Below are 27435 nucleotides of genomic sequence, written 5' to 3' on the forward strand. Positions count from 1 at the left end.
GCTTGATTTTCCAACACATACTGCGGGTACCTCGCGTACCATTTCTGTCAGATATGTCGGATATCAAAGAATGCCATAACGAGTCCTGACCAGTGCCTGACAGACGATTGACGTCACAATGACATGCAACACAAATCAGAGTGACTGGGGACACAGATCACTTCCGTCGACTGTCCGGGCTTGCTGAATAGAAAGGCAAAGACCATTCTTTGTTTTGACGTATGACAGGTCGGTAAGTACAACACCCGATGGTTCATGTTGGTAATTTTCTGATCTTGGTGAAAATGCGAAATTTTATGCTGCAATAGTGCAGTTTTTCAAATCATTGTATAAAAAAGATTTGTTCACATCAAATGGAAGGGTAGATTGAATCGTAACTGTAAAATAAGTACTTTCGTTACATACATTTTCGTCGTTCATCATTACTGTCCTAAAATGGTTAATAAACTGTCCATGCAAATTAAAGAAATTGTTTGGAGTTCAGAAAGTACATTTGATGAAACTCTTTTTAATGCCAAAACTGAACTTAAGGGTCATAATTAGTTCAAAAGTTATCAATTTATAGATAGATAGGTAGATGGATAGATAGATAGATAGATAGATAGATAGATAGATAGATAGATAGATAGATAGATAGATAGATAGATAGATAGATAGATAGATAGATAGGATGGATGGACGGGTAGATAGATAGATAGATAGATAGATAGATAGATAGATAGATAGATAGATAGATAGATAGATAGATAGATAGATAGATAGATAGGATGGACGGGTAGATAGATAGATAGATAGATGGATGGATAGATAGATAGATAGATAGATAGATAGATAGATAGATAGATAGATAGATAGATAGACAGACAGACAGACAAGACAGACAGACAGACAGACAGACAGATAGATAGATAGATAGATAGATAGATAGATAGATAGATAGATAGATAGATAGATAGATAGATAGATAGATGGGGAAAGTTTCTAATTATATATCGAGAGGATAGATAAATATATAATTCACAAAGCAAATTACTTGAAACGTCTAGTCGGATCATATAGTAACGTTACATTACTCGTTTTGCAGGAAGCACACATTAATTAAACTGGCACTCCTCAATCACCGCTTCTCATATTAGTGCTTACTGTCTCTGTCTTTTGTTGTTGTTGTTGTTGTTGTTGTTGTTGTTGTTGTTGTTGTTGTAGTTGTTTGGTCCATTGTCCTCCTTTTAGTTTTGTTCAGTTAATCAGTATTCCAGAGGTAAACCTGATAAAAGCCCTGCCTTTTTCAATTCGTTGTATCGGGCGAAAATGTCTGTCTGGCATTTTAAGCTAAATATCATGGTGAAAAAATGTGCGAATAGTTTTGTTGAGTATTGTTTATGTGTACAAATTAATTCAAGTGACTTGTGATGAAAGCTCAATTGGCCGTAGCAGTTTGGTGTGTTTTCGTCCAGTTTGTAGATCACAGTTTCTAGTTCTTCTGCCAAAATAATGTCGAAATTCCTAGTGTTCAACAACCAGTACATGTCTGTCTGTCTATCTGTCTGTGCATGTGTGTATGACTTCCAGTGTCATAATTGTTGAAGACTGAATTTCAGTCCGGACTGGAAATCGCATGTCAACAAAAACATTGCATATCGAACACAATGCGTTACCAGGCTTATACTACGTATTTATACATTTCAGAGAGGAATGGAAAAATTTGCATATTTTACGGAATAAACATGATAAAAAATACCTTCAAAAATTACAGTTCGTGTCCCTTGAAGGTGGTATGCGCCTCAAAAGTGAAAGATTTAAACTTTAGCTCAAATTTTCATTAAGGAAACTTTCAACCATTCTCTTTCAAAATAAAGTGTAAAAGTCGAAGGTCACCGTGTAAAGTTTGGTGCAAGACAAACAAATTACCAATATTTGAAATTCAAAATGGCTGCGTTCGCCGTGTAAACTCTACGGGGAAATATTTAATTTTCGAAATTCAAAAAAAATAAGAAGGTGACAACTGTATTTACTCCAAGAGCTTTGAATAAGCCCACACAAAAGGTAGATAAGTAAAGTCTTGTAAAATTTTAAGAGTCCAAAAATCTGTCCTTGAGGCGCATTCTACCTTAAGGAGCATATTCTCATGTGTCGACATCAATCTGATTAAAATCAGATGTACAGTACGGCGACATCTACTTACGCGTACGCGGTATTCTCTTGCTGTCGCCTGTCACTACAGATGTAGTGTGGGGCGACAGCAAGAGAATACCGCGAGAATACGTCGCCGTACTCTACATCTGATTTTAATCAGATTGGTGTCGACATATGGGTGTTTCATCTCCGTAACAAAATATTTCAAGTTCATATAGTATACTGCGTAATTGACAAAAGTGCGTTTCTGATCTTGATCAGCGCTTGCAGTAACGATTCCACAGATACATAGTGTTCTGTTTAGGCCAATGAATATTCTGAACTGATGATGGCTCATTATCGGTTGATTTGCATACTCAGATATCTCACACACGCACTTTATTTCTCATGTACTTATTAAAACAGTCGTCGGAACTGCGCCTGTGCGAGTTTTCTTGTTTACAAACAATGTATTTCATGCACGATATCTGTAGATGCACCTCATCATCATAGCTGCAACATTTAAATCATACGATGTAGATTATGACAGGCATTTTCTAACTTTCATCAATCACGGGGTCACAGGTCATGATGCCGGAGTAGACAGCGTGGTTGCGTCGTTGCCAAAGGCTGGTTTGATTTATTGCGTGTAGAACTCCTAGCTGAGATACTCGTCGTTACGAACTGCTCTTCAAAGTGACCAGCAACCTCTTTATTGAGGTTTTCACGATTGGCATGGCAAGCGGACGTCGTAATAAATCCAAAAAGGTTGGCGCTGACAGCCAGGGAATTTCAACGTACTTTCAAGATGGCGAGAGCACACCTTTACCGTTACGTAAGGTGAGTGAAGAAGGCAGCATGTCTTCCACTTTGCTGAAATCCATAGTGAAAGAATGTCTGCATGATTTAGAACAAAAGGTTGAGACGATTTCAGAAAGCGTATCGACTATTATATCTGAACAACGACAGCTGTCAAGTAGAATTGAAGTCGTAGAAGCGAAATATACTGAGCTCGATAAAGCCATGCAGTTTGTCGACGACGACTTAGAGCAAGTGAAAGCCCAGAACCAAAATTTTTTGAAAGAAGTGGAGAATTTGCGAGCTGAATTACAAGCTTCCACAAAAAGAATAGCATTGGTCGAGAAATCTGCCCTAAATTTGGAAAGATATTCAACTATAATCTCCGCATTGGGGAATACCTGAAAGAAAAGGTGAAGATTGCATTGATATTGTGAAGAAGCTCGCGGCCGAGAAATTCAAAATGGAGGACTTATTGATTGACAATGCCCACCGCGCTCCAAGCAAGAACTGGGAGAACGCAGACACCAGAAGGAAACCGCGGCACATAATTGCAAAACTCCCTCTTAGGGTACAAAGAAGTGTTATATTGAGCAACTGGCGCAAAGCTCTCGAAGATACGGAGATTTTTGTGAAAACAGACCTCTGCCATGCGGATTACAAAGTCAAGCAGAGTCTTCGGAAGGTAATGGATAAAGCATACCACGAGAAGAAGACAGTTAGATTCATCAATGGTCAGCTCTTCATTAACAACATGTTGTACAAATCTCCATCGGAAAAATAACATTATAGCAGGCTATAGAGTCAACTGTTTGACGTAATGTGTTGCGCTTATGTGTCTGAACGGGTACTTTGGAGATGTTATCTCCTCTTCCATAATCATTTGCATCTATAGTCATGTGAGAATTTTGTTTTCGTGTTCGACCGTAAGTTAAACGTATCTCTGTTAGGTTGTATTTATGTGTTTCTTAGTGTAACCAGCTTTTGGCAACTGACAACTGCCACTGTTTTTACTTAGTTTCTTTTTTGGGGTTTGGTAGTTGCTATTAGGCCATGACGTCGTTACATCTCTGTGAAACATGTGCCTTTAAGCCATGTTTTTGCCTCACTTTTTGCCTTTTGTTTTTGCTTTTGTTTTTGTCGTTTCTGTTCCTTTTTTTGTTTTTCGTTTTTCCTGATTTCGTTGTAGAAATCAGGGTTCCTTTTCTTTTTTTCGTTTGTCCTTTTGTAAAACTCGGGAGCCATACAAGTTTTAAACGAGATTTGTGCATTGTAGTGTTACATTACTAACTAGTTTTGATGACTGAGAATTTCAATGTTATTTCCGTCAATGTTCGTGGTATAGCCAATTATAAGAAGAGAAAAGGGGTTTTTCAGTGGTTAAGTAAGAAAAATCCCAATATTATTTTTTTACAAGAGACCCACAGTGTCCAAAAAGACGAGTTAATGTGGCCTAGCTTATTTCCGGGCCAGTTCATTTTTTCGCACGGTTCCTCTAATAGCAGAGGCGTAACCACTATTCTTAGAAATATCAACTTTTCGATTAAGAAGGTTAATACTGACGATGAGGGCAGAACTATTATTATTTCAGTTGACATTTTTGATAAGCCATTTTTGTTGATCAATTGCTATGGCCCAAATAATGAAAATGAGCATGCTTCCTACCTTTTGCACATTGGTGAAATGATTCGTGATATGAATATAGAACAAGATAGAGAGATAATATGGGGAGGGGACCACAATATGGCAATAGATGTAAATGTAGATAGACATGGAGGCAACCCCACGATATGGAAAAAGTCCGCTTCTTCTCTGACCGATATCTGTTCCAAGCACGATCTCACCGATATTTGGAGAGTCCGAAATCCTTCTATGAAGCGCTTTACTTGGCGGAGACTGCGTCCTGAGTTAATACAGAGTCGCTTAGATTACTTTCTTGTAAGTAGTTCTCTTCAGCTGGCTGTTATAGACACAGATATTATTTCTTGTAGTTATAGCGATCATTCTGCAATTACACTTTCCATAGGAGATAGTCGTAAAAACCTTGGACGTTCTTACTGGAAGTTTAATAATAGTTTCCTTCAGGACGAGGAGTTTATAAATCTCATTTACAGTAATTTTGAAAGCTGGGTTGAAGAGTATCATTCACAAGATCCAATTCATTTATGGGAATTTATAAAATACAAAGTTAAAAAGGTTTCCTGTACGTATGGCCGGCAAAAGGCGAAAGCCAGAAAGGACAGTATTGAAGAGCTTGAGTCTAAGCTCACGCTTTTGGAGGCTGCGTTAGCGTCAGATTCTTCTAACTATTTAAGCAATGAAATCGAAGGAGTTAGAAAAGAATTACAGGTGGAATTGGATCACAGAATTGAAGGTAGTATAATCCGTTCGAGGTCAAACTGGTACGAGTTTGGAGAAAAGAACACAAAGTACTTTTTAGGTCTCGAAAAGGTAAACTCTAGAAAATCACATCTTACGCAGATTGTAAACAATGATGGCAAGGCAATTACGAATTTCCCGACATTTTAGTAGAGCTCAAGTCCTTTTACTCCACACTTTACAGTAGCAGACAAAATAAGAATGACCCAAACTTTATTACTGACTTTTTTAACAGAGTCAGTCTTCCCGAGTTAAGTGATTTTGAGAAGACGTCCTGTGATGGCCCAATCACTGTCAATGAAGCCCTTCAAGCCCTGAACAGCATTCCCACAAATAAATCACCCGGTAACGATGGTCTTTCTGTAGAGTTCTATGTTAAATTATGGCCCCTGATCAGCCCGTATGTTGTCAGTGCTCTAAATATGGCATATGAAAAGGTGACCTTGGCAATAGCCAAAAACAGGGAGTAATTACTCTTATTGAAAAGAAAGGGAAAGATAAGCGTTACATTAAAAATTGGAGGCCCATCACACTTTTAAATGTAGATTACAAGATTGCTGCTAAATGTATTTCAAGACGTATAGACAAGATTCTGCCCAAAATTATTAATGAAACCCAGTCAGCCTTCATCAAGGGGCGTCAAATAGGTGATTGTGTTCGAATTATTGAGGGCATAATGGATTACACACAGAGGGAGAACTTACCTGGTATTCTAATGGCAATAGACTTCGAGAAGGCTTTCGATAGTTTAGAGTGGTCCTTTCTGTATAAAGCACTCGAAGTCTTCAATTTTGGCCCCTCACTTATCAAGTGGATTCGCACTTTCTATTCACACCCTTCCAGTTGCGTCCTTAATCGCGGCCTATCTACAGGCTATTTTGAACTTGAACGGGGTGTTCGCCAAGGGGATCCCCTTTCTCCTGCGCTCTTTATTATTGGAATAGAGGTTCTTTTAGCAGCAATTCAACAAGATGACTCTATTCGTGGAATTGAGATTCTCAACAGTGTTATCAAAAACTCTGCATTTGCAGATGACTTGACGTGTTTCCTGGCAGATGAAGTGTCAGCTTCAAATCTCCTTTCTCTGCTTAACAATTTTCATTCTGTTTCTGGTCTGTCAATAAATCGTAGCAAAACTGAAGCTTTATGGTTGGGGAAGTGGAGGTTCAGAAAGGACAAGCCTTTGGGTATCAATTGGCCCAACTCTCATATCAAGATTGTTGGTGTTTGTTTTTCGTACAACTCCGAGTGTGCCTACCATGATAATATTAGTGGCCCTCTAGATTCTATGTCCCGCTTGCTGAACCTATGGAGCTCCAGAGGTCTCTCTCTGATTGGTAAAATCCAAATAATTAAGGCATTGATTATTCCCAAGTTTTTGTATTTATTTAACCTTATTAACATTAAGATGGCTGATTTAAAAATCATTAACAGTGTCATTCATCGCTTCATTTGGAAAGGACCCGATCGTATCAGTAGAAATTCATTGATAGGCGATATCAAAGATGGGGGTTTAGGAATGGTTGACGTTTTTGCAATGTATAAGGCGTTTAAAGTTTCATGGATAAAACGTTTTTTAGCAGACGATGTACATCACCCATGGAAAGTATTTTTGAATTTTCTTTTGCTTCCAGTTGGTGGCAATCTTGTCTTTTGTTGCAATTTTTGCACCGAGCTCCTGCCTATTCATTTGCCTAAATTTTATAGAGAAGTGTTGGATTTTTGGAGCGAGATAAACCCGTGTAATTCTTTTGGTATTGCCCAACAAATTATCTGGAACAACAAAGAGATTCTTGTAAAAAAGAGGTCGATTTTTGATAATTTCCTTTTCAAAAAAGGTATTGTATATGTTGCAGATATTTTCAATGAAGAAAATAAGTTTAAAACATGGAATGACTTATCAGCAATGGGTTGTAATTTAAACCACTTGTTACAATGGCAAGGTATTTTACTGTCAATACCACCGTTATGGAAGAAGTGCAAGCCAGAGTTAGTTAGACCGGAATTGCCTGTCAGTATTGTTATCAATGATAAGATAATTTGTACAGTAAAGAGTATCAGAAAACGTTTTACATCAGATTATTTTATCACACCGAAATGTAAATTGTTTTTTTCACAATTTCTCGATGTAGATGAAAACGAGTGGACGGATATCTTTTTACTACCATTTAATGTAACCATGGAAACAAAACTGCAAGCTTTTCAATGGAAAGTTGTCCACAATATCATTTATACTAATTATGTCCTATCTCGCATGAGTCCACCAAGAGTAATCAACAGCTTATGTTCATTTTGCAAGGAAGTTGATGAAACAATTCTTCATTTATTTGTGCATTGCAAATGTGTAGAATCAATATGGAAAAGCCTTTTGGGACTGTGGGGTGCTGCTCTCGAAGCACCATCCAGTTTCTCAGCTAAGCAAATTCTGCTTGGAGACAAGTCTTTCAACTTATTGTTAAATCAGGTATCCTCATCGCCAAAAAGTCTATTTATGATTGCAAACTTAAAAATGCCATACCGTCTTTTAATCTTGTGAGAATAAATGTTAAAACCGCCAAGAAAGTTGAAATGTACATTGCCAAAAGAAATAACTGTATTGAAAGAGCTCTACTTAAGTGGGAAAATTTTGAAGTGTAATTATATTTATTAGGCATGAAATATCAGCCTTCATAAACCTTCAAAAACACTACTCAAGTTCTGTAATTGTAACATTTATGCTTTGATTGCCAATATATAAAGAGCTCATGTTTTTTTTTTTTTTTTTTTGCAAGTTATGTAATTAATATTTTGCTCGTATCTCCCGAAATAAAAAAATTCATAAAAAAAAAAAAAAAAAAAAAAAACTTTCATCAATCACCATCGTACGTTGAATTCAGTGTTTACATCGGTTGTATGGATCTCATACGACCTTTGACCGCAGTTCCGACGACATATCCCTTTTAGAAAAAACACTTAGGTAACAGGTGGTGTTGACAGTGGCGACTTTAATAAATACCCGCAGCAAATTCGTAGGTTTTAACTCAAGACAGACTGTCGGGAATCGGACGTTTGGTCCAGCTACCCGGGCTGACGGTCGATGATTAATATGTCGGCTTGAAAGCAAAAACTGATTGTCGTTAAATTGTGCAAATACTGATACTGACGAACAAATATTATTGTTGAAAGCGTTGAAAGAAAGCAGAACATGAAATGAGAACAACGCGGCATTTTATTCATTATTTACTTGCTCGTTAGTCGTGCGTTGATAACTTCGAACTCAAGTGGCATTTCTTGAATTACAATGCCCTTTTCAGTACAATGTTTAGAATTCGCCATTTTTCAATTGCTACTTTCTAGTGTTCTCAGACGACATAAACTCCATCGCTCGTCGGCGAAAACTCGACATCTCCTTGGTTGAGGACGCGTGGCATACTGTCTTGAGAAACATTGAACAATTACGTTTTAAAAACAAGAAAGACATCATTATGGGGCAAGGAATAATATGCAGCAACACAGAGCAGACTTTTGATTTTGCAAACATGTTTTACAGTAATTATGTTTCCACAGATAACAATGATTTGACAACCTGCAGGTACAAGCGTCATGGCATAGACCAACACATGGCACGGACCAACACATGGCACAGACCAACACATGGCCCGGACCAACACATGGCACAGACCAACACATGGCACAGACCAACACTGTTGACAAAACCATCAAAATCTGTTTACTTCTTCTGTTACGCACTCAGAACAAATCTGTCAACATATAATTGAAAGTTGACCTGGTCGAAAATTAACAGGTTTTTAGAATGGGATTTGAAATTTTTTTTAAAAGATGAGATATTTGTACTGGCGAACTCAGAACGACGTTCATCAGGGAAACTAATCCTTTGCAATCGGTGCGACCTTCAAACTTGACCTCCTTCGATGATGTGCGTTGAAACTTAGCTTTAAGGAAGAACGCGCCTCGTTGACATATATTCGGACTTTCAAATTTTTACTAATTTTGCTCGTTCGGTCAGCCACATGCGAAGACATATTTTCAAGCTCACAGAGTAACGTTTTACCGACTTGTACTTATGTAAAAATCGAAATTTTAACACTCTCCATAAAGTCAAGGGATGGCCACCATTTTGAATTTCAAGTGTCGGTAAATATTGGGTCGCATTTGTTTCTCCAACAGTAGCAAATTTTGCACGGTGACCCCTGACTTTTGTTCTTGATGTCGAAATGTATGGTTTATAATTGTCTTACGGAAAGTTCGGGAGAACATTGTAAGTCTTTCAATTTTTAGGCGCGTACTACCTTAAGGGAAGGACTTCGGAAAATCAAAGGGAGGTAAACAACAAGCTTTCCACAATGCCTCTCCCAGAAGACAGACTATTCGCCCCTGAGACAGACACTTTGGACATGAAAAAGTTCAGGAAAGCTCTGTTCTTGCCATTCCTTGTGAAAGCTCTTGGAATAAGAAAAAAAATCTCTGTCTTAGACCAAAATTGTAATTTTTCTCCATAGAGTTAACACGGGGATGGCGGCCATTTTGAATTTCAAATATCGGTAAATGTTAATAGGTATAATTTGTTTCTCTATTACCAAACTTTGCACGGTGACTACCGATTTTTATTTTCGATTTGGTAAGAGAATGGATGACAGTTTTACTTAGGAAAGTTTGAGTAAAAGATTAAGTCTTTCTGTTTCGTGACGCGTACTTCGAACGATTCAGAGAGTTTTTTCCCGCTCATTTGAACAAACACATTCGACTATTACTCATTTACCGGTTATTGATCATTCACACATTGTTCCCACCAGCCCAACTTTATTGAATTTTTACATATTGTCACTTGGTTGTGATACCATTTGATATAAAGTGTTTTGGTGACGAACAACCTGGATTAAATTTTATCAACAAACTCAAACTCAACGAAAGTATGTAGGAAGCAGCTGAAACAGGTGTCCGTGTCTGTCAAGGATCTCCTGTACAAATGAGAATTCATTCCGATTTCGTTAAGTTTCTAGGGAGACATAGGCATCTATTTGAGGTGCTAGGTGTAACAACTTTGTGAAGTCCTACCAGTTTCTTAAGGTAGAATGTGCCTCTTCGACAGATATTTGGACTCTCAAACTTTTCCAATTCTTTTCTGATCTACCACTTGTTTGGGTTCATTCTAAAGTTCTTAGTGTAAGAGACATTCTTTTTCGAAAATCAAAAATTTTATTTTTATCCATAGAGTTGACACAGGGATGGCGGCCATTTTGAATTTCAAATATCGGTAAATCTTGAGTAATTTGTCTCTCCAGTACCAAAATTTGCACGGTGACCTCCCCTCCGATTTTTATTCTTGATTTTGAAAGAGAATGGTTGAAAGATTCCTTGAGGAAAGTTTGAGCAAAAGTTTAAGTCTTTCACTTTCGAGGCGCATGCTATCTTAAGCCAAGATTTGTCGACAAGGTGTTGGTAAGTAACATTTTACCGCCATGCTTTTGATTTCATGTAAAGTTGCAAGTCAGACACATTTCGTGGCGACTAAATTAAAACAAGCAAAAAGTACCTAATATCTATAATAATTATTAACGATAATCCTGTTGAATTCTCTGTAGACACTGTCAATCATTCATTCGTTACTTGACGATTAGTATTTCTTGCACGTTTTCAAGTTGTGTCAGAATAGAATCATCCTCCTCGATACAACGGACGCCCCCACCCGGTCATTCCTATCTCATGTTATCATAGTCTTGGTGCTAAAAACAAACAAAACCCAAAAGTACACACTTATGACCTGAAATATTATGGGAAGTGTCGAAAGCGGTGACATAGTAGAGAGTGCTTTGACAGGGTAGCTCACAGGTTCGTTGAAAACCGACATGAGATTTATCATGTCGAGTTGACAAGGCGCACATGTGGGTCTATTTTGACGGTATGCGTATATGTCAGCAACGTCTGTTGGAGCATAAGGTGATCAATTTATATTTTCATTATTTTCTGTGCAGGGAAAGCGGTATCAGTTCCACTTAAAGCTGAATTTTATGGCACACCGCCTCGGGGCAGGTTTTCAGACTCGAAATCGTAGAAGTCGTTGCCACTCTGTACATAGACATCATGTTTTAGCCTCGCAAGAGAATTAAGTTTTACAGGCTTGTTTTGACATTTCTTGTTTTGATCCGGTTTGGTTTGGTTTGGCTTTCCTTTTCACTGAAGATCAAAGTCAATGTGATTAAACACGAGGTGATGGCCATTATGAATTTCACGTGCTGGATTAAAGTGCCAGTGATGCTAACATTTGATGATTTTTTCATTATTTTTATTTTGCATATTAATTGCAACTTCTTATTCTACTCCCAAAGATTGTTGAAACACCCACTATTTAGCTTGTCAACTTAGCGTCTATATCTGTAAAATGCATTGTTATTGTTTACATTTGAGTTCTGGTCTGGACCAGAAGTCACTTTTCAACTTCACAATAAAACACACGTACGGGCGGAGTTGGCAAGCTGAACAATGATTTGGGGAGTAGAACAAGGAATTATGGTTCTCATTCAAACAAAAGTGGTGAAAAAGTTATCAAAAGTCAGCATTACTGGCTCTTTAAGCGAATGTACTTCTTCAATCCGAACACTTGTACAACGGCCCCTGGTTTTAATATTTCATGACAACGACGTACTTTTTATGAAGTTTATTTATGGAGTTCGAAACTTCCGCTTTGGAGCTACTTGTTCCTGATAGTGACGTTCGGTGCTGGCAGTGTTTGGTTGAACCCTGGATTGTGTTCTCAGAGGTAACAACTTAACCGTGATTCACGACCTTGAATGCGCATCTTTGCCGCTTGTTTCGTAATAGATATGAACAGCCCTGAACGTAGACTTGCTCTCGTCGCTTGCCTTTTCCCTGGCAGCAATTACTGCTGGGCCATCACGTTCACCCCACGATCTACGCCAACAGCCCACTACTAACGCAACAGTCTGTGAAGATTATTCTTTCAATTTACTGTTTTAATATCGATACGCCCACAGACTTGGAGTAAGTCTACCCTGAACGTGGTTATATTACGTCTTAGATATGCACAACCAATTATACGTATTTAAGACCTGAAGTTCATCAGAGTCTCCACCAGCGAAGCCTTGTACTTAGATTCTGTTATGTACATCTTTAAAGCCCCATGCGCTAGCTGTATTTTGTAGCATATTTTTATGATTTTAAATACAAACTAAAATAAGTTTGTGAGAATGTACTAATTAAGGTGTGTCTATACACTTATTATTAACTACCAGCTGGGACTGTATTTGCAATTTTGAACAAGATAAGATTAAGCTTAAACTGCGATTAAATGTTTGCCCAGACATTAAATCGTAACCCTATGCCAAAAAGTAAAAACAGTGGATAGTGTGCATATATGCACTGAAATATGCACATAAAACTGCACAGACTAGTCCATGTAATGCATGGGAGTGAATGTTTTCAACTGTGACATTGCATGTTCTGTTTCCTTTGTATTAAATATTACCAATTTTTGAAAATGGCGGGAAGTCAAAATGGCTGTTAAAATTTGAATTTACTTGTCAAATGTGTCACAAAGGAATAGTTTCCCAATGCAGTAAAATCCCGTATCCCTTCAGAGGGTGGAATTCAGAGAATACCAGGAGAGAATAGGAAGATATTTTGAGTTCAACAAATATCAAGAGTTACAGCTAGTGGGGCTTTAATCTCCCCTGTTGTTTTAGTGCCAAAATGTCCAACTTCGCCCTGGAATATCTGAAAGTTGCTGCGAACTTCGGTGTTGAAAACCTGAAACACAAACGAAAACTGCGTTGAACATTCCCCAGACATACATAGTTGCCGAGAAAACCGGAGTTAACGGAATAAGGCCTCAAGCGCGGAGAGTTTTCGGATATTTCAGCAGGGCGTGAATTTGTCAAAAAAGACGTAGTCGACGACTTATAGCATGAGCGTCCAGTGAAGTAGAACCATCACGAAGTAAAATACAATCACTCTGCCCTTTCCGACAGAACGACTGCTAACGACTACATCGCTATATCAGAAGATGCAGGTGGTTCCGGTTCCGTTTCAGTGGAGATTTGGATTTGTATGTGAATTCAAAACACGGAAAGGGCTTTGTGTTAGGGGCGTGCCCTTGTTTTGTGACGTATGGTTAAAAAATACAATATCCTGCCCTGTAGGTCATTAGGCACATTAAAGTCTGTACTACTTAGGACGATCTCCCACTCTGTCTCTGCAAATATCTCGCCAAAATATATTATACTGCTTGCTTTTATAATTAAAGATCATAAAATATAATCTCGTTGTCAACATGCATTTAACTCGAATTTCTGTCGTTGCGAGATAATGTTGTATCCATTGTTGTTCAAATTCTAGTCTCATAGTATGTCTTTACTATGACATTACAAATGTAATCAATCTGTACTTGTGCGATAGCATTCGACTCTTTCAAAATTATATAATGTGAGGTCTTGCACACATGGTCGATGATAATAACTGGTCATTTTCCCTGTACTTTTTGTTCCATGTATTCACTTTAGATATAGTATTTTCTCGAAGCCCCCAGGTGCAAATAATCGTTTGTTCGGCTTAGCATTGCAGCATACGTATTACCGCCTTTGCGAAATATTCACGGGAATGTAAGTCAGATTGTCAAGTATCAATAGCTGTAAAATTTGATAATATTTCCATTATTTTGTCAAATAAGTAGTACATTTTATGATTCGCCCTAGCACAGCATGCTGGAACACAAAATATTGGCAGTGAAGACGGATTGTTCTGCGAACAGAGTGTTGTTCGAACAACATGCAATATTACCGTTGGAAAATGAATTCTAGGCCTGATCACAATTCAGTTGTCAACAACACTGAGCTTTGCGCAGAACATATACAGGCTGTACTGGCAGGCTGGACGCTCGCCGTGATTTTGGAGTAGTATAAAAACACCGAACCAACAAACCGTAAAATACTGAAAATACACCAAAAGTTACCAGATGAAGTAGCTTCTTTATCGGTATCGAGATGTACAATTCGTGCGCGACCTCCCAACAAGGCAACGGGCGTCCTATGCGACGGCAGTACCGGACGGAGTACGAAAAACAACGGAAAATTACCGGTAGATGTTTTGTTCAAACATGTCTCGAAAGTGAAAGACTTAAAAAAGATGGTGACTCATTTTGGTATCACTTTTTGTTGTCGTCCGGTCGCGATGGTGGCATGGGTGTGTTGTTGTAGGCCTATCGTTAGGTGTGGAATATCTCAAGCTTATTGTCAAGATTATTGTCGTCTTGTCCGTCGAAATAATTTTACCTGATGGAAATAATATTTGACTCATTATTTTTCTCTCATATATATTTTGAAATATGTTATAGTTTCTTAAAACAAATCTGTGCCTTCAGTTCTTTGTTTAAGACTCTGAGACAAACGGCGGTTATTCGAGTCCCAGTAATTTAACATATCCACGACATTGCGCACACTTTAAAAAAATTTCTAGCTTAGTTGCTTTGAAACCATGTCCAATTTTTAGGACAATAGGAGGAAGTAAGTCAGCTTGACCGCGTGTGACTCGCTGTTTTGAAATTGTACCTCCGCTGTAGCTCAAATTTAAATTGCTGAAGTATGTTGTAATACAAACTTCGTTGAAAACGATAACAGAGAGAAAGACAAAGTGCTTGTCATGATATCTACGGGTAGTGTTGTGTCAATAGTGTCGGTCTATCGCCGACGGAACCACAAACGGCACACCCAACCCACCCATCCCCTAAAACTTCGATGAAAATATTCGGTTTTTATCTCACTTGTATTTCAACTTCAAAGGGCACAGCAATGACCGATTGATACAATACAAACACGTCAAGTGACATAGACGAATGAGAATTGGAGTCAGTTGATATCCGAAATTAATTGTCGGAAAAAGATGCCATTGTTGGCGGTGGTCTCTGACTTGACAGTGACAAATTCAAACGTGTATTTACGTCTTAAAATGATCGATGCCTGCAAAACACACTGAAACTGACATGGTTACCTTGGTAAGTAAACAAATACTGTCCTTGTATGTTTCAAGTGAGATACCAGGGTAACCATCACGTGATGTTCATCACAGCCAATCAGAAACAAGTTTGCGACGTTTGCCATGACTGACGCCGATGTATAAGACTGGGAGAAACGTGAGGATTTGAGCGCCAACCGATCCATCTACCAAGTGACGACAACCGAAGAGAAGACGGTTAGAGTTTTCTACAGCAGAACCAAGGTATGAAAATACTCTTACTGACGTAATTTCATTTGATTACTTGAGAACCTAACAAATTAATATTTGGATATAGATTTCGGCACAAGGTGAAAATTGACATTTCTTTAGTGAAAAGATTATTTTACATCAAATACAGTGGAATTTGATTGAGTGTCCGGTTTGCCTTGCAGAGCTCGACCAGTCTACATGTTGCTTATCATTAGAAAAGTAAACATTTGCAACAAATTCAGTCTTCGTCTTTGGTTGGTGTTAGATTACAGCGCGCAGCAAACGTTTCCCATACACTGTCTCGTCACGATCACTGCAGTCGTTTCAGCATGTCACTCACAACAAACATAACACTGCACTACATGCACATCACCAGTTTTCTTTTAGGTGTTTACTTTTAAATTGGGAACTTTATGAAGAAACAAGTAAATTCTTTTTTAAAAACTTTTCTTCTTCTCTCGATGTCAGCAATCACGGCAACAGTTCCTTCAGCATGCAGTCTGTAGCATTGCCAGTGCAGTCTACTCTATCAACAAGTTTGACACCATACAACACTGAATATTGTCAACCAGAAAATGCTAAACTCTCCTGCATGAAACTTTAATCCCGCTTTATCTTTTATCTCAGCTAAATGAAACTTTCTCAATTGACACTTCTCTGAGCTACAAAATAGACTTGAAGATTTGCACATGCAAGTGCAATTCAAATCAACACGGTACATTTTGTGCCATTGAATAACACACCCAGTGTTTCTAAAATAATTTACAATATTTTGGCACTTAATTTCCCGGGCAACATCATACACGGCAACGGGTTAGCATTGAGGGGACGGTGATATCTCTCTGCAGCCTTCAAAATATTCTTTACCCAGTGAAGAAATACAATGTTCTACTATAATAAAACGCCCAGGGTCAGTCCGGTTGATGTTGAGGACTTTCCTCGAGATATAGATCCGACACTCGAAAAATATGCCAGTGAGTTTTGTCTGAGTTGTACCAAATCAAAGTACACAAACAGCTGAAAGAAAACTTTGATGATGTACTATAGCTATAGTGCGGTGTCAAGCTTGTTGTGCATGAGTGGCTTGCTGAAACGACTGTAATGAGTGTAGACTAGACAGTGTATGGAAAACGTTCGCCGCGCGCGTTGTATATCTAACATCAAAGACTCAATTTGTTGCAAATGTTTACTTTTCTAATGATTAGCAACATGTAGACTTGTCGAGCTCTGCAAGGCAAAACGGACACTCGATCAAATTCCACTGTAATATCAAAAATGCCAGCATATCTACATTTTTAATTTGCCTTCAGTTTACTCGTCACCTGATCTCTCCGACGTTTTATTTTTATCTTTTGTTCAAATACAATTTTCATCGGCTTACCCGGTCTTTTCAATATTTTTTTTACAATTAAGCAAACGCCTCCCATTGAGGACAATAGTAATTGTTGTCACTCCGATAGAAAAGCTTCTTCATGCCTTCAGGTGAACAGCGAATATGGGAATAGTGTTTCAAGTATGAGCGTCGGCAAGAAACGCAGCTTTCTGAATTTACTTTGTGACGAAAAGTTCAGGCGCCTAAGTGATGTTATTTCACAAATATCAGGAAGTGAAAGCGGTCTCGGTCCGGGCGAGATTACTATTACCAAACAAAGGGAAGGGAACAGTTCCGATCGCCCTGGAGCCATTCTTATTGTATTAAATATAGCCTTTGTGAGTGGACAAGTGTAGGTTTTCATAGTGTTTTCAACGAATAACATGTCGGTATCTTTGAAGTAGTCTGCGTGTCGTGAAGAGATATTCCCGCCCAAACAATCAGGTTTCTGGTCGAGTTATTGTCCATTTGAAAAGTTTACTTTTAGTTCTCGTTTTTCGTAAATTCTGCGTGATGACTACTTTAATGAGATAAAAAATTCTTTCTGGTTCTCTGTTGAGGTCTGGGATTCCCGAATGGTAGAAAACATTACTTTTCCGTCAAATTTGAACACGCGTGATGATTTTCGTGGATATGATGATTATTAATCGACGTCTACTTTTATCATAGCCTAGTCAAGAAAAGCAGCTTTTCCGCTGTATTAACTTTGTAAGCGATGTCGTTGAAAACCAGAAGCCGAGTGTAACGTGTCCCAAATGTAGATATGAAAACGGCAGGTCATGAGATCTTGAGGCCGAGTGGTTTCAAACAGGTGTAAGAACGTCTCACGACGATACAATGTCACGCTTTCAACGGCTAATCGCTTTTTCCTCATTGCGTCAGGGTACTTTATGTTCTGCAACCGGAGAAATTTTATTTGTTTTCTGTCTTTTGAGAAAAACTGTATTTTCTCTTCCGGTATTCTGTTCGAATTTTCTTCGCATAAAAAGCACAGGCGGCGAACAACTTTTGTTTCCATCAGTCACCGCAGTCATATATCATTGGATTTAACCAGACACAGGACGCTGTTTCTATGAAATGTGTTTCCTTCGAATTGAAACAACAAGAACAGAACCATTGATCAATACCTTGGCAAAGTAACAATGATAGTCTAAGAGTATTAGTGGCTGATTTTTAGGTAGAGTGCGCCCCCTGGGACAGTAACCAGACTCACATAGTTACAATTCTGATGTGATCTACGCTTGTGTGGGCTCAATTTGAAAATCTTGGAATAAATAAATTTTTTAATGTCTTCTTTTTGTGAAAATTAGAAACAGTATATTTTCCCGTGGAGTTAACAAAGGGATGGCGGCCATTTTCAATTTCAAGTATCGGTTAATATTGTTTCCATGATGCAAAAATATGCACTGTGAACCCCCAACCCCGACTTTATTCTCGATTTTGAAAGAAAGTGTTTGAAAGTTTTCCTATAGGAAAGTTTGAGCAAATATTTAAGTTTATCAATTTCGAGGTGCACACTGCGTATCTGTCGGGGGAACGCTAAACTTTTTACCTGAATGCAACCGCGCAAACGATGACCCTAAAACAGCGAAAGAGGTGATATTGGCACCCTCAACACGATCAATTCTTCTACCTTTCCGCAGACTGCGAAAGATGAATATCGTTTTGTGTTTACAATGACAGTGCGACAGAGAGGAAATGCGACTGTGCAACTGGCAACGGTTAAGTTAAATGTATAACGCATATGGCAAAACAAAATTTAAAAAATGAAATAATATATAGTGTTCGACTAGAATCTTCCATCGAATAGTGAACGTAGACTGACTCAAGATCAATGAACTCATATTCCTGCAAGATGATGGCAAGATTTTCATGGACCCATTTTTGTCTCAGCAATTTTTTAAGTACGGTTGAAGTCGCTCTGGAAATTTAGTATTCAAAGTCATTTGCCTCTCTGCCTTACAAAGCTGATGGAGTAAATGTAAACGAGAACGAGCCATTCCATTTGAGAGCAAAACTAAAAGGAAGGATATAGGGGACAGCGAAGGACAAAGAAGATCAAACAGAAAACCTAATTGAGTGGTGAAATATAGTTCATAATTTCTATACATTACGTAATTAGGCCAATATAAGGACAACATTTCCAGCACAGCAGGATCAGACAATGAACAGTATTATAACCCCATTCTGTTACAAAAACATTGTCCTTCACCATATTCAGTTTCAGTTCAGTTTATTTCGCTACGAATATAAAATTACATTCACTCAAAAGACACGTGGAAAAACAAAGATAGAGAAATTGGTACAATTGCTAAATTTAAGTTCTATAATTTAGCAGGTATTCCTAGCAGGGACCACAATATAGTTCTTCTGAACTAGTCGAGTTGTGGCCCCTAATGTATATACTATATAGATAACATAAGGTGTGATTCCGCGGATATGGACAGAAAAACCTATAGCAATAATTGCAAACTATATTTCATATCAGGTACAGATCAAAAATGTTATATTACGTGAAACAAATGATATGAGACAGATCAGAAAATAACAAGACAACGTGACCAGAAAACCTAACGACTTTTGGGGAAAATAGTATCAACAGGCAAGTAGCTAGTCTTTTAAATGACGTTTGAAATGCTTTCTTTCACTTAACTTTTATAGAATCTGGAAGTTTGTTCCATAGCATAGTTGTAGCATATTTCAAATTGTGTTGACTAAAATAAGATTAACTTTAGGAATATAGAAGTTTTCACCAGTTTTAAGACGTGTTGAATAACTATGAGGCACTGGATCGAGGTAACGATATAACGAATGTGAGAACTGACTATTTTTAAGGTCAAAGATAAAGTACAAGTATTAAATTCACATTGCTTATGGACATTGAGAATTCCCAGTTCTGAAATAGAGGGGCGGTATGAGCTCGCGCAGCAGAGAATGTGATAAGGTGGACAACTTTTTCTGTAAAATAAGGATAGGTTGGAGTAAAGAACTGAATGTATTCCCCTAGATCTCAATACAGTAACAAATATGGGGTAAAATCACTGAATTATGAACCAAAAGCAAAATTTCTTTGGGGACGATATGACGAATTTTAGAAATAATTCCAACCATTTGGGCGATTAATTTCCTAACTTTATCAATGTGAGCCTTCCAAGTCAAGTGCTGGTATTACCCCTAGATAATTTGTCGACGAGACATTCGCTACCAAATTTCCATCAACACTCAAGCCGCTCTCTGTATTTACCAGCCTTTGGGGTGTTTTAATTAACATAAAATTTGTTTTTTCTACATTAACAGTGAGCTTTTTTGCACTGCACCAGTCACAAGCCTTCTGAAAGTCAACATTGATCTGATCAAGGTTGATGACACTTGTGTGTTTAATAAATTTGAACATATTTGTATCGACCGCAAATAGACGGAAATCAAATGTATCAGTGAAATTTACAATATCATTTATATGTAACAAAAATAAAATAGGACAAAGAATAGACCCTCGTGGAACACCACATTCAATTGACCTATATGACGAAAAGACATTGCTTATATTGACGGTTTGTTCACGTTCTGAAAGATAGCTTTTAAACCAGTGTAAAGGCAACCCCTTACACCATAATAGTCTAATTTTTGACTATGTGACGAAAGCACGATATTTCCACCCACTGCATCGATCCCACTTAGTACAGAAAACACAGTCCGTCACCCTACTCACGAGAAGTTACGCTGTCCTCCACTCAGTTTTGAACAGAAAATACAGTTCTCTGTCTGTACTCAGAAATATCGTCCTTCGTAGTCCTTCACGGTTCTTCAATGTCGTTAGTATGATCTCAACCCCATTTGAAAAAGATACAATTTGCAACAAACCTAGCAAGGGTAAAATACCATAAGACTCGAGCTCTTATTCGACTCGAAAAGCGTCTAAACATTCCAGTTAGTTTATTCAACAAATAGGCTTTTCAACTGGTTTGAAATTTGCACCCGCTGTGACCAGTTCACATCAAACCAAGGGCGCAGTAACACAGTCGGATGACTGTGATAAGGCCTAACCATAAAATGTTGTGCCTTCGTCATAGAGTCGCAGCCATAAATTTGCGAGGATTTAACAGGCGGGCAATACAGAGCGCATTAACGAAAGAATGCACATTGAGGACACGTACTCGGAATCTCAAAGTGCTATAATACTTTTTTTTCTGATTTACTACTTGTGTGGGCTCGTTTTGACGCTTTAGGAGTAAATGGGAATTTACACCGTCTTGTTGTCGTGACAATGGAACATTTAATTTTTTCCGAACGTAAATTTAAGGTGTAAACTTGAACCTCTGGTGCCAAAATTTGCACAGTGGACCCTGATTTTTGAAGATAATGTTTGAAAGTTTCTTTGAGGAAATTTTGAGCGAAAGTTTAAGTCTTTCACTGCCGAGGCGCATACTGTCAAAGTCATGTGAATACTTTCATTTAAGGCTGTTATCTACTAGTTGCCAAGGGCTTGCCGGATTCATTCAAGTGCCTTTATCTTTAAAGACACTGTCAGTACAATTTTCGTGAAAGTTTCCATCAACTATATGCCTGCCTCGACGGAGATTAAAAACAGATTTAATGTTTCACGAGTTCTTTAGAATATAACGTCGGCGATGATTAATGGCCGGCAAAGTGTTTTTACGCTTGGTATCTAAATGCAAGAAAAATAACGATTTCTAATTTGCTGGAATTGACACTATACAGACTGACTCTTGGAAGGGAGTCGCTTAAATTCTAGAATTGTTCTTGTTATTTGACATTGTGTCCCCTTTTTCAGGTCTCAAGAAGATGAAGCAGCTGCTCATACTCGCCATTATTTTCTTCTGCGCATCCTGTGCGTATGGTAAGTAGTGTTTGCCACCCTTCTTGTGACAAACGACCCGTGTCATGGCATTGATTTTGTTGGCCGACTGTGCTGTCGTCATCTTTTGTAATGCTGTCAACGACTTTTTAGAGTTGACCCTACCTGAGAGGAATTCAGGTCAAAGTATTTTAAATAGCGCTCATTCACTCTCGCGTCGGAATCAGGTTGGTGGGATGGGGATGTGAACCGCCGAAAAGCATATAGCGCCACTGATTTTCCACACGTACACATGGTGGACACACATCACTTAGGGCATATGAATATATGCAAATTATGACCGACTAAGCATGCAATTGTCGCTGATGAGAGTGATTCAGTTTTGCTGAGTTATAGTCAATACTCAAAGATTTCCTGGGTTCTGCATAAATTGTACATCATAGGAAAAATGTCTTTTTATTTCAAAATAGCAATTTCCGTCAGATACTTCACTGAATCGTTAAAAACGAAACCTTATCTCCAGTTGCAGAATAAAAACAATTGATACAGCTCTTCTAGCGTCCGGCAACTTTTGAATAATTTTGTTATTTTATATCCTTTTATTTTTTTCTTTTACTTCAGCTAATACATCAGGTAAGCAACATATTTCATAATCTACTTGGACTCTTCTGCCAGGTTAATATGTCAGTCATAGGGTCGTTGGACAGGACTATGGTTAAGAAAATAATCTTCACACAATTTCGATGTATTATAATAGTATATTCGACATATAACTTTTGCCTTTCGCTAACAAACAGTAAAATGTTACTTCTCTTCCCTAATGTTGGTTTAATCATGTACACTGAGAAGTTACATTTTAAACTGGCGTGAATGTGAACTTTGGGTGGAACAACAAGGCGTACTATAATTTTTTACGATGCTGGTCAGCTGTTCCCATAACAACTAAGATTGACAGATTATACCTCTCAAAAAGATACCACAGTGAAGCAAAGTAAAATGAAATATATATCTTTGATCTTTTTTCGATACTTAAAATTTGTTTTCTTCTCCTTTTTATCTTCCTAATAGATGCTCCTAGTACTGCTGCTGCAGGAGGTAGGAACTGTTCATGATCATCCATCCATATATTCCACCCACCCACCACCCCCACACACACTTCCATCCACACGCACACACACACACACACACACACATACATACATACATACATACATACATACATACATACATACATACATACATACATACATACATACATACATACATACATACATACATACATACATACATACATACATACATACTACATACTACATACATACTACATACATACATACATACATACATACATACATACATACATACATACATACATACATATATACATACATACATGCATGCATGCATGCATACATACATACATACATACATACATACATACATGCATACATACATACATACATACATACATACATACATACATACATACATACATACATACGTACATACATATACAAGTAAGTCAGTAAGTCATTGGATGTGCTAAAAGATTTCTATTTGCGGAAACACTTCATGGCCATGAAATAAGGTATATCAGAATACTGTACTACCAATTTTTAAAACCTAAAAACGTTGTTTCTTGGCGCACTCGGGTGTTGCTTTAAGATCTTTTTTATGTGCGTGTTTTACTTGGTGCAATATGGTATAAAACGAATCTATTTCCTTTTCCTTTTTATCCGTAATATTTGAAATAGGTACAAACGCTCCGACCACTGCAGGTACGTTCTTACACAGGTTTTTTTGTAAATTAGTTTTTCCATTGTTTGATCATGTTAATATCTTGTTGGACAAAGGTCGATAATGTACTGGTTTGAATTTAGAATGAGAAATAATCTCTAGTCTAGTGATGGCGATATAGATATGTTATTATTGGTTCTTCTTCTGTGACATTTTACAATATCACCGAGGGAAATGAACCAGTACTTCGATCTGCATTCTTTTTTTAAAGACTTTTGTCGTCCATTTTAAACTTGTTTGTTTCAACTCTACTATGATTTTTTCAAAGTACAGAGCATCGATTTTTCCTGTAAAGCTGTATGTAATGTTATTATGAGGCAAAACATCACGAGTGAGTTGAAATCACAGTAAACTCAACATACAATCAGAAAAAAACAAACGGTGCAAAAATCGAGAACACAAGTGCTATACATAAATTTTACAGAAAGACGACAAGCTAAGAGTCTAGATGGTAAAATTAATATTATAAAAAAATCATTACATCATAACATTGATTTTGAACTTCCACTTGAAACATTAATGATATTTTTTCAATCTCTCACCGTTGGTGGCGCAGGGGGAGGAGGAGGAGGTGAGTTCCTTTATCAAGTTTCCTTTACAATCATGCTTAACTTACAGAAATGCATTTCAGGTGGAATGCGCCTCGGGACAGATATTCGGACTTACGGGTCCAATTTTGAAGCCTTGGAATAAGTAAAGTTTTCAGCGGCTTAGCCTTAATTTTGTGAAAATCTAAAATTTAATTTTTACTGTTAACGCAGAGATGGCGCTCATTTTGAATTTGAAGTGTCGGTGAAAGTTCGTAATTTGTTTCTCCAGTACCAACATTTGCACGGTGACCCTGATTCCCATGCTTGATTTGACGAATCACAGTTGAATGTTTCGTATGGGAAAGTTCTAGCAAAAGTCTTTAAATTTCGCGGCGCATACTACTTTGAATAATTTAAACTCCTTAGATACCATTTTAAGTCCTCTCGGTTTGAAATACTGCACAAGCTGTGATGTGTAACACAAATAGAGTGAAAGCAGAATGCAAGTTATGGGGACAATTGCTGTGACATTTGATAATATATATCCATCACATTTGTTCAAAAAAGTGATTTTTTAAAACTTTTCTCCAATGAATTTATTGAAATTCAAAGCATTTTTATTACCAGCTCATATCACCGTGCACAGCACCAATGTCATTGTTGACTAACTGAATTCTATTCCGACGTCACAAAAATACGAAAAGCAGTGTCGTTGAACACTATGGATGTATTGAAATGAAATTAGAAGCGGCACAAAAAACTGCTATATGTAAAAACAAAACTACAATCTTCAATTCACCTTTCTTTTCCTCTGGCTCGTTGAGTTGCTCTCACTGTACGGAAATGCACGAATTTAATGATCTTTTTTACACTATAAATGATAAAAAAAGTTTCCACCAACTATAACAGTGCCCGCTTCAGTGACTAGTAAAAACTTTTTTTTAATTTTTGTTGGAAAACTCGGCAGATATGTGTGACATTTCATGATTCTGTCAAGTACAAAATGCAAATGGGCTGAATACATGTATTCAACAATATCTATGTCATAGGTTGCTTATATCTGCCTTGATCGGATATTTAACACCCGTTTTTTAACAATTTGCCACATTTCAGGATCTACAGCGGCTGCTACTGGCATGACTCAAGGTAAGTGTACCTTTCTGTTGACCAAAGCTGGGCTGCCACGTCATGATTGGCGTTTGTCTCGAACTCTCCCCAACCAATCAAATCCCGCGAATAGTTGTCGACTAAACAGTTGAGCGCCACTTCAGCTGTTCCGTGCCAATTTCTGAGTTCTGCTATAACTGCAGGCATCGATGTCTTTGCTTTTATAACACCAAAAGGTATATTCCATCCCAGGACGCAACACTGCACTATCGTCACGTGTAATTGGTCGGGCTTTATGGAGTAGGTGTCAATATTATAAAATTTTGACAGCTTAGAGAATGTAGGCTTATGACTCGAAAATATCGACTGGCAATTTGAAACACAAAGATTCAGCGATGTCTTGCGTTTCAAGTCGTGTTTTCTGATCTTGAAGTTGAAAATGTGTGTGAAACAACAACTAACATGTCGATGTTTGACCATTTCTATTCCATAGTAACCATGGCAGCGACAACAGAGAGTAAGTATGAATGTGTCCTTTTTTTTTCATTTTGTTTCTTTTGTTTTTTAAGAGGAGGGACGGGAGGGGGCGTGGTTATTGTGCGCATTAAAGACCAGTCTTCATCAGCAATCAATGTAGACTTATCACCTATAAAATTACCGCCACTTCCCTTTCTTAGCCAAATACATTAAATTGTTGCTGATGTTAATTTTATCCTCCTGCCGTAGGTGGCGCGAATGGCCTCCATGCCGTCAGCGCTCTACTGGTGACAGCTGCGCTCTTTGTAGTCAATCGGCTTGTTCATTAGTGGAAGCAGTGAAGACCCTAATCTAAAACCGGTAAGAGAGTTGGAGTGCTTGATTCAACCCCTGTTGAAATTCTAATGGTTCGTCCCTGAGAGTTGTTTGCACTTTAAAAGGACAAAGTCGGCCATTTTGCATGAATTTTGTTTGGTACGAGATACTACTTATATTGTTTGACATGTTGAAAGATACTGAATGAATGGGTGACCATGCATATATTCAACCCCGGTTTTAGACACGATACATGACACCATCGAGAAAACGAATTAATGATCATGACCATTGATTCATTTTCGTGATAGTTTCATTTAATTTGTGTAAAACCGGGTTCGAATATATACATGGTCACCCATTTATTCAGTATCTTTCAACATGTCAAACAATATAACATGACCGACTTTGTCCCTTTAAAGTATTTTATGTTTACACTTCACAGTAGTAGTGGCTTGATGGTACATATGTCTACTGGGAAGTGAATGGTATTGAATATTTTGAATCAACAGGGACTAACTCTAAAAAGATAATGATAGTTTCTTGTCGTGCAAATTTTGTAAAATGACAATAAACGTGCTTTAATTTGATTTCAGGTCCGACTGCCAAATGACGGCCGGAATGATATGTACCCCGGACTAACAGAAGCATTACAACCCCGTCTGATGAACATTATTCCCGTGCAATTTGTTGTTTATTTGTGCTAGGTCACGCAATTCGCAAGTGATCTCTTCAGTCGGTTTCACCTTATCTTGTCTGTAAATCAAAGGTTTGACACCGTTCTGTAAATGTGCTTGAAGGCTTTTCCGTGAAATGGTAGATTTTCTGAGCAACATCAAAGGGCTACTTAAACTCGTAAAATGTCTACAAAGGGCGTTTTCATCACTTTTTCGCGATTACAACTGTTGCCATGCATGCAGATATGACGGTACTATGTAAGATGGACAACGGAAGTGACGTTTCACATTACTTCCGGTCTAATGATTACGTACCTGATGATATGCACGGCAACTCCATTTTGTCATCGAGTACAATCACGAAGGAAATTGTGCATTATGTATCAACATCACAGAACGTTTAAAGTTGTGGCTGCGAATAGATTGTAACTTTTTCGAAATATAAAAAGTCATAGCAACGTCTTCTATTTGATGATGAGACAAATCGAAAGCAGACACAACAGGCTAAAGCTCGGATGATGCCATGTAAAGGAATAGCATTGCACATGTTTGACTTTGACATTGTTAAAGTACGGTAAAAAATAAAGATAACAATATAAGATGGACGTTATTGCCCTGTTAGTTTGTTGACCCTGCAAACGGAAGGTAGGTGGCGGTACTTGACTCTGAACTAGTACTGAATATGTTTAGGCCTGCCCAGGACAGCTTAAACCCCTACTATTTATCTTTGAATGGGGTTCGAAAGGTACTCTTATGCTAAACACAGTTGTCAAAACTCGGCTTTCTGTACAAACAGATGAGTCAAAAGAACAAACGTAAGGTCAAAGGTCGCCCTGAAGT

General features: G+C 37.9%; 1 long non-coding RNA gene across 4 annotated transcripts; it reads left to right on the top strand.

Annotated features, from left to right (window-relative positions):
• The first annotated feature begins 217 nt into the window (after positions 1–217).
• LOC139114336 (uncharacterized) lies at positions 218–27200 on the top strand. Of its 4 annotated transcripts, none has more exons than XR_011547857.1 (9): positions 218–232; positions 15328–15516; positions 21669–22787; positions 23447–23470; positions 24046–24060; positions 25133–25165; positions 25620–25643; positions 25853–25963; positions 26515–27200. It is a non-coding gene; the product is annotated as an uncharacterized lncRNA (long non-coding RNA). The 4 variants fall into 4 exon arrangements; XR_011547855.1 differs by lacking the exon at positions 218–232 and adding an exon at positions 11212–11226; XR_011547856.1 differs by lacking the exon at positions 218–232 and adding an exon at positions 13890–13904.
• The last annotated feature ends 235 nt before the right edge of the window (positions 27201–27435 follow it).

The sequence above is a fragment of the Ptychodera flava genome, chromosome 16 (genome assembly GCF_041260155.1).
Source record: "Ptychodera flava strain L36383 chromosome 16, AS_Pfla_20210202, whole genome shotgun sequence".
Lineage (NCBI taxonomy): Eukaryota > Metazoa > Hemichordata > Enteropneusta > Ptychoderidae > Ptychodera > Ptychodera flava.